The 8,943-nt window shown below is 39.8% G+C and overlaps 1 non-coding gene across 1 annotated transcript; it reads left to right on the forward strand.

Annotated features, from left to right (window-relative positions):
* The first annotated feature begins 7,852 nt into the window (after window positions 1-7,852).
* On the forward strand, window positions 7,853-7,956 carry LOC130953297 (small nucleolar RNA R71). The gene has a single exon (XR_009075472.1). It is a non-coding gene; the product is annotated as a small nucleolar RNA R71 (small nucleolar RNA).
* Window positions 7,957-8,943: the final 987 nt, after the last annotated feature.

Consider the following 8,943-nt stretch of genomic DNA (forward strand, 5'->3'; position numbering starts at 1 on the left):
CGCCGGGCTGGTGCCCCTTTCTGGCGTTTAACGCCAGGTTCTTGCCCTTTCCTGGCGTTTAACGCCAGTCTGGTGCCCCTTTCTGGCGTTAAACGCCCAGAATGGTGCCAGACTGGGCGTTAAACGCTCACTTGCTAGCCTTACTGGCGTTTAAACGCCAGTAGGTTCTTCCTCCAGGGTGTGCTGTTTTTCTTCCTGTTTTTCATTCTGTTTTTGCTTTTTCAATTGATTTTGTGACTTCTCATGATCATCATCCTACAAAAATGTAAAATAACAAAGGAAAATAGATAAAATATAACATTGGGTTGCCTCCCAACAAGCGCTTCTTTAATGTCAGTAGCTTGACAGAGGGCTCTCATGGAGCCTCACAAATGCTCAGAGCAATGTTGGAACCTCCCAACACCAAACTTAGAGTTTGAATGTGGGGGTTCAACACCAAACATAGAGTTTGGTTGTGGCCTCCCAACACCAAACTTAGAGTTTGACTGTGGGGGCTCTGTTTGTCTCTGATTTGAGAGAAGCTCTTCATGCTTCTTCTCCATGGTGACAGAGGGATATCCTTGAGCCTTAAACACAAAGGATTATTCATTCACTTGAATGATCATTTCACCTCCATCAACATTAATCACAGCCTTTGCTGTGGCTAGGAAGGGTCTGCCAAGGATGATAGATTCATCCATGCACTTCCCAGTCTCTAGGACTATGAAATCAACAGGGATGTAATGGTCTTCAATCTTCACCAGAACATCCTCTACAAGTCCATAAGCTTGTTTATTTGAATTGTTTGCCATCTCTAGTGAGATTCTTGCAGCTTGTACCTCAAAGATCCCTAGCTTCTCCATTACAGAGAGAGGCATAAGGTTTACACTTGACCCTAAGTCACACAGAGCCTTCTTGAAGGTCATGGTGCCTATGGTACATGGTATTGAAAACTTCCCAGGGTCTTGTCTCTTTTGAGGTAATTTCTGCCTAGACAAGTCATCCAGTTCTTTGGTGAGCAAAGGAGGTTCATCCTCCCAAGTCTCATTTCCAAATAACTTGTCATTTAGCTTCATGATTGCTCCAAGGTATTTAGAAACTTGCTCTTCAGTGACATACTCATCCTCTTCAGAGGAAGAATACTCATCAGAGCTCATGAATGGCAGAAGTAAATCCAATGGAATCTCTATGGTCTCATTTTGAGCTTCAGATTTCCATGGTTCCTCATTAAGGAACTCAGTGGAGGTCAGTGCACGCCCACTGAGGTCTTCCTCAGTGGCGTTCACTTCCTCTTTTTCTTCCCCATATTCGGCCATGTGGATGGCCTTGCACTCTCCTTTTGGATTTTCTTCTGTATTGCTTGGGAGAGTACTAGGAGGGAGTTCAGTAATTCTCTTGCTCAGCTGTCCCACTTGTGCCTCCAAGTTCCTAATGGAGGACCTTGTTTCAGTCATGAAACTTTGAGTGGTTTTGATTAGATCAGAGACCATTGTTGCTAAGTCAGAGGGGTTCTGCTTAGAATTCTCTGTCTGTTGCTGAGAAGATGATGGAAAAGGCTTGCCATTGCTAAACCTGTTTCTTCCACCATTATTGTTGTTGAAACCTTGTTGAGGTCTCTGTTGATCCTTCCATGAGAAATTTGGGTGATTTCTCCATGAAGAATTATAGGTGTTTCCATAGGGTTCTCCCAGGTAATTCACCTCTTCCATTGAAGGGTTCTCAGGATCATAAGCTTCTTCTTCAGATGAAGCATCCTTAGTACTGCTTGGTGCATTTTGCATTCCAGACAGACTTTGAGAAATCAAATTGACTTGTTGAGTCAATATTTTGTTCTGAGCCAATATGGCATTCAGAGTATCGATCTCAAGAACTTCTTTCTTCTGATTTGTCCCATTGTTCACAGGATTCCTTTCAGAAGTGTACATGAATTGGTTATTTGCAACCATTTCAATTAGTTCTTGAGCTTCTGCAGGCGTCTTCTTCAAATGAAGAGATCCTCCAGCAGAGCTATCCAAAGACATCTTGGATAGTTCAGAGAGACCATCATAGAAAATACCTATGATGCTCCATTCAGAAAGCATGTCTGAGGGACACTTTCTGATTAATTGTTTGTATCTTTCCCAAGCTTCATAGAGGGATTCTCCATCCTTCTGTCTGAAGGTTTGGACTTCCACTATAAGCTTACTCAATTTTTGAGGTGGAAAGAACTTTGCCAAGAAGGCATTGACTAGCTTTTCCCATGAGTCCAGGCTTTCTTTAGGTTGTGAGTCCAACCATGTCCTAGCTCTGTCTCTTACAGCAAAAGGGAATAGCATTATTCTGTAGACCTCAGGGTCAACCCCATTAGTCTTGACTGTGTCACAGATTTGCAAGAACTCAGCTAAGAACTGATGAGGATCTTCCAATGGAAGTCCATGGAACTTGCAATTCTGTTGCATTAGAGAAACTAATTGAGGCTTAAGCTCAAAGTTGTTTGCTCCAATGGCAGGGATAGAGATGCTTCTCCCATAGAAGTCGGGAGTAGGTGCAGTAAAGTCACCAAGCACCTTCCTTGCATTGTTGGCATTGTTGTTATTTTCGGCTGCCATGGGTTCTTCTTCTTTGAAGATTTCTGTTAGGTCCTCTACAGAGAGTTGTGCCTTAGCTTCTCTTAGCTTTCGCTTCAAGGTCCTTTTAGGTTCAGGGTCAGCTTCAACAAGAATGCCTTTGTCTTTGTTCCTGCTCATATGAAAGAGAAGAAAGCAAGAAAATATGGAATCCTCTATGTCACAGTATAGAAATTCCTTGAGGTGTCAGAGGAAAAGAAAAGTAGAAGACAGAAGTAGAAAATTCGAACTTATCAAAGAAGATGGAGTTCGAATTTTGCATTAAGGAATAGAGTTAGTTCATAAATAGAAGGATGTGAGAAGAAGGGAAGTAATTTTCGAAAATTGAGTGAAAGATTTTGAAAACATTTTGAAAAACACTACTTGATTTTCGAAAATAAGAGTGGGAAAGAAATCAAGTGATTTTTGAAAAAGATTTTGAAATTAGAAATCAAAAAGATTTGATTGAAAACTATTTTGAAAAAGATGTGGTTAAGAAGATATGATTGGTTTTGAAAAAGATGTGATCGAGAAGATATGATTTGAAAAACATTTTAAAAAGATTTGATTTTAAAAATTAATGACTTGCCTAACAAGAAAAGATATGATTCAAACATAAAACCTTTCTCAATAGAAAAGGCAACATACTTGAAATGTTGAATCAAATCATTAATTGATAGCAAGTATTTTTGAAAAAGGAAAGAAATTGATTTTGAAAACATATGATTGAAAAGATATGATTTGAAAAAGATTTGATTTTGAAAAACTTTGAAAACTTGAAAAAAAAATTGATTTGAAAACAAAATCTTCCCTCTTGTGCCATCCTGGCGTTAAACGCCCAGAATGGTGCACATTCTGGCGTTTAACGCCCAAAACTCTACCCTTTTGGGCGTTAAACGCCCAGCCAGGCACCCTGGCTGGCGTTTAAACGCCAGTCTGTCTTCTTCACTGGGCATTTTTGAATGCCCAGCTTTTTCTGTGTGATTCCTCTGCAGTATGTTCTGAATCTTCAATTCCCTGTATTATTGACTTGAAAAGACACAAATTAAAAATATTTTTGGATTTTTAAATAATGAGGAATAATCAAAATGCAACTAAAATCAAATAACAATGCATGCAAGACACCAAACTTAGCAGTTTGTATACTATTGACACTAACAAAATGAGAATGCACATGAGAAATAACAAAACACTCAAGTCAATAGAATTCAAAGATCAAAACAAGGAAATCATCAAGAACAACTTGAAGATTAATGAAGACACATGCATAAATTTGAAAAATGCAAGAAGAACAGAAACATGCAATTGACACCAAACTTAAAATGAGACACTAGACTTAAACAAGAAATATTTTTGGTTTTTATGATATTGTAATTTTTTTTGGTTTTTTCAAAAATTAGGTGAAAAGGAAAATAAAGGTATCAAAATTCTTAATGAGAATTCCAGGAATCATGCAATGTTAGTCTAAAGCTTCAGTCTAAAGGAATTAGACATGGCTAGCCAAGCTTCAGCAAGACATTGCATTCAAGAGCAAAGATGATGAGGATCAATCAGCTTTGGTGATGATAAGAACATCACCTTGAAAAACTAGAATTCATTCTTAAGAACTCTGAAAAAAAAAATACCTAATCTAAGCAACAAGATGAACCGTCAGTTGTCCATACTCGAACAATTCCAAGGCAACGGCGCCAAAAACTTGGTGCGCGAAATCGTGATCACTACAACTTCGCACAACTAACCAGCAAGTGCACTGGGTCGTCCAAGTAATAAACCTTACGCGAGTAAGGGTCAATCCCATGGAGATTGTTGGTATGAAGCAAGCTATGGTCACCTTGTAAATCTTAGCCAGGCAGACTCAAATGGGTATAGATGATGAATGAAACATAAAGATAAAGATAGAGATACTTATGTATATCATTGGTGAGAGCTTCAGATAAGTGTATGAAGATGCTTTCCCTTCCGTCTCTCTGCTTTCCTACTGTCTTCATCCAATCCTTCTTACTCCTTTCCATGGCAAGCTTATGCAAGGGTTTCACCGTTGTCAGTGGCTACCTCCCATCCTCTCATTGGAAATGTTCAACGCACCCTGTCACGGCACGGCTATCCATCTGTCGGTTCTCGATCAGGCCGGAATAGAATTCAGTGATTCTTTTGCGTCTGTCACTAACGCCCCGCCCTCAGGAGTTTGAAGCACGTCACAGTCATTCAATCATTGAATCCTACTCAGAATACCACAGACAAGGTTAGACCTTTCGGATTCTCTTGAATGCCGCCATCAGTTCTTGCCTATACCACGAAGACTCTGATCTCACGGAATGGCTGGCTCGTTTGTCAGGCGAGCACTCGGTTGTCAGGCGATCAACCATGCATCGTGTATCAGGAATCCAAGAGATATTCACTCAATCTAAGGTAGAACGGAGGTGGTTGTCAGGCACACGTTCATAGGTGAGAATGATGATGAGTGTCACGGATCATCATATTCATCAAGTTGAAGAACAAGTGATATCTTGGAACAAGAACAAGCGGAATTGAATAGAAGAACAATAGTAATTGCATTAATACTCGAGGTACAGCAGAGCTCCACACCTTAATCTATGGTGTGTAGAAACTCCACCGTTGAAAATACATAAGAACAAGGTCTAGGCATGGCCGTGAGGCCAGCCTCCCAATGATCTAAGAACTAGATGTCCAAAGATGATCTAGAGATCTAAAGTGATCAAAAGATGAAAATACAATTGTAAAAGGTCCTATATATAGAGAACTAGTAGCCTAGGGTGTACAAAGATGAGTAAATGACATAAAAATCCACTTCCGGGCCCACTTGGTGTGTGCTTGGGCTGAGCAATGAAGCATTTTCGTATAGAGACTTCTCTTGGAGTTAAACGCCAGCTTTTATGCCAGTTTGGGCGTTTAACTCCCATTTTGGTGCCAGTTCCGGCGTTTAACGCTGGGAATTCTGAGGGTGACTTTAAACGCCGGTTTGGGCCATTAAATCTTGGGCAAAGTATGGACTATTATATATTGCTGGAAAGCCCAGAATGTCTAATTTCCAACGCCGTTGAGAGGACGCCAATTGGGCTTCTGTAGCTCCAGAAAATCCACTTCGAGTGCAGGGAGGTCAGAATCCAACAGCATCTGCAGTCCTTTTCAGTCTCTGAATCAGATTTTTGCTCAGGTCCCTCAATTTCAGCCAAAAAATACCTGAAATCACAGAAAAACACACAAACTCATAGTAAAGTCCAGAAAAGTGAATTTTAACTAAAAACTAATAAAAAGTATACTAAAAACTAACTAAAACTACTAAAAACATACTAAAAACAATGCCAAAAAGCGTACAAATTATCCGCTCATCAGCTGCCCTTACTGGCGTTTAAACGCCAGCAAGGTCTTCCTCTAGGGTGTGCTATTTTTCTTTCTGTTTTTCATTCTGTTTTTGCTTTTTCAATTGATTTTGTGACTTTTCATGATCATCAACCTACAGAAAACATAAAATAACAAAGGAAAATAGATTAAATATAACATTGGGTTGCCTCCCAACAAGCGCTTCTTTAATGTCAGTAGCTTGACAATGGGCTCTCATGGAGCCTCACAGATGCTCAGAGCAATGTTGGAACCTTCCAACACCAAACTTAGAGTTTGAATATGGGGTTTCAACACCAAACTTAGAATTTGGTTGTGGCCTCCCAACACCAAATTTAGAGTTTGACTGTGGGGGCTCTGTTTGACTCTGTTTTGAGAGAAGCTCTTCATGCTTCCTCTTCATGGTTACAGAGGGATGTCCTTGAGCCTTAAACACTAAAGATTCTTCATTTACTTGAATTATCAATTCTCCTCTGTCCACATCAATCATAGCCTTTGTTGTGGCTAGGAAGGGTCTTCCAAGGATGATGGATTCATCCATGCACTTCCCAGTCTCTAGGACTATGAAATGAGCAGGGATGTAATGGTCTTCAATCTCTACCAGAACATCCTCTACAAGTCCATAAGCTTGTTTTCTTGAACTGTCTGCCATCTCTAGTGAGATTCTTGCAGCTTGTACCTCAAAGATCCCTAACTTTTCCATTACAGAGAGATGCATGAGGTTTACACTTGACCCTAAGTCACACAGGGCCTTCTTAAAGGTCATGGTGCCTGTGGTACAAGGTATTGAAAACTTCCCAGGATCTTGTCTCTTTTGAGGTAATCTCTGCCTAGACAAGTCATCCAGTTCTTTGGTGAGCAAAGGGGGTTCATCCTCCCAAGTCTCATTACCAAATAACTTGTCATTTAGCTTCATGATTGCTCCAAGGTATTTAGAAACTTGTTCTTCAGTGACATCTTCATCCTCTTCAGAGGAAGGATACTCATCAAAGCTCATGAATGGCAGAAGTAAATCTAATGGAATCTCTATGGTCTCAGTGTGAGCCTCAGATTCCCATGGTTCCTCATTAGGGAACTCATTGGAGGCCAGTGGACGTCCATTGAGGTCTTCCTCAGTGGCGTTCACTGCCTCTTCCTCCTCTCCTAGTTTGGCCATGTGGATCATGTTAATGGCCTTGCATTCTCCTTTAGGATTCTCTTCTGTATTTCTTGGAAGAGTACTAGGAGGGAGTTCAGTAATTTTCTTGCTCAGCTGTCCCACTTGTGCCTCCAAGTTTCTGATGGAGGACCTTGTTTCAGTCATGAAACTTTGAGTGGTTTTGATTAGATCAGAGATCATGGTTGCTAAGTCAGAGTGGCTCTACTTAGAATTCTCTGTCTGTTGCTGAGAAGATGATGGAAAAGGCTTGCCATTGCTAAACCTGTTTCTTCCACCATTATTGTTGTTGAAACCTTGTTGGGGTCTCTGTTGATCCTTTCATGAGAGATTTCGATGATTTCTCCATGAAGAATTATAGGTGTTTCCATAGGGTTCTCCCATGTAATTCACCTCTTCCATTGAAGGGTTCTCAGGATCATAAGCTTCTTCTTCAGATAAAGCGTCCTTAGTACTGCCTGGTGCATTTTGCATTCCAGACAGACTTTGAGAAATCAAATTGACTTACTGAGTCAATATTTTATTCTGAGCCAGTATGGCATTCAGAGTATCAATCTCAAGAACTCCTTTCTTCTGATTTGTCCCATTGTTCACAGGATTCCTTTCAGAAGTGTACATGAATTGGTTATTTGCAACCATTTCAATTAGTTCTTGAGCTTCTGTAGGCGTCTTCTTCAGATGAAGAGATCCTCCAGCAGAGCTATCCAAAGACATCTTGAACAGTTCAGACAGACCATCATAGAAGATACCTATGATGCTCCATTCAGAAAGCATGTCAGAGGGACACTTTCTGATTAATTGTTTGTATCTTTCCCAAGCTTCATAGAGGGATTCACCTTCCTTCTGTCTGAAGGTTTGGACTTCCACTCTAAACTTACTCAATTTTTGAGGTGGAAAGAACTTTGCCAAGAAGGCATTGAGTAGCTTTTCCCAAGAGTTCAGGCTTTCTTTAGGTTGTGAGTCCAACCATATTCTAGCTCTGTCTCTTACAGCAAAAGGGAATAGCATAAGTCTGTAGACCTCAGGGTCAACCCCATTAGTCTTGACAGTGTCACAGATTTGCAAGAATTCAGCTAAAAACTGATGAGGATCTTCCAATGGAAGTCCATGGAACTTACAATTTTGTTGCATTAGAGAAACTAATTGAGGCTTAAGCTCAAAGTTGTTTGCTCCAATGGCAGGGATAGAGATGCTTCTCCCATAGAAGTCGGGAGTAGGTGCAGTAAAGTCACCCAGCACCTTCCTTGCATTGTTGGCATTGTTGTTGTTGTCGGCTGCCATGGGTTCTTCTTCTTTGAAGATTTCTGTTAGGTCCTCTACAGAGAGTTGTGCCTTAGCTTCTCTTAGCTTTTGCTTCAAGGTCCTTTAAGGTTCAGGGTCAGCCTCAACAAGAATGCTTTTGTCTTTGCTCCTGCTCATATGAAAGAGAAGAGAACAAGAAAATATAGAATCCTCTATGTCACAGTATAGAGATTCCTTGAAGTGTCAGAGGAAAAGAAAAATAGAAGGAAGAAGTAGAGAATTCGAACTTATCAAGAAAGATGGAGTTCGAATTGTGCATTAAGGAGGAGTGTTAGTCCATAAATAGAAGGATGTGGGAAGAGGGGAAGAAATTTTCGAAAATAAAGTAAAATATTTTAAAAAAAATAGTTTGAAAAATAGTAATTGATTTTCGAAAACTTAGATTGGAAAAAAAATCAAGTGATTTTTGAAAAATATTTTGAAATTAGAAATTAAAAAGATATGATTGAAAACTATTTTGAAAAAGATGTGAGAAAAATATATGCTGGAAAAGTTATGGTTTTAAAAAGATGTGATTGAGAAGATATGATTTGAAAAACAATTTAAAAAGATTTGATTTTA

The sequence above is a fragment of the Arachis stenosperma genome, chromosome 1 (genome assembly GCF_014773155.1).
Source record: "Arachis stenosperma cultivar V10309 chromosome 1, arast.V10309.gnm1.PFL2, whole genome shotgun sequence".
NCBI lineage: Eukaryota > Viridiplantae > Streptophyta > Magnoliopsida > Fabales > Fabaceae > Arachis > Arachis stenosperma.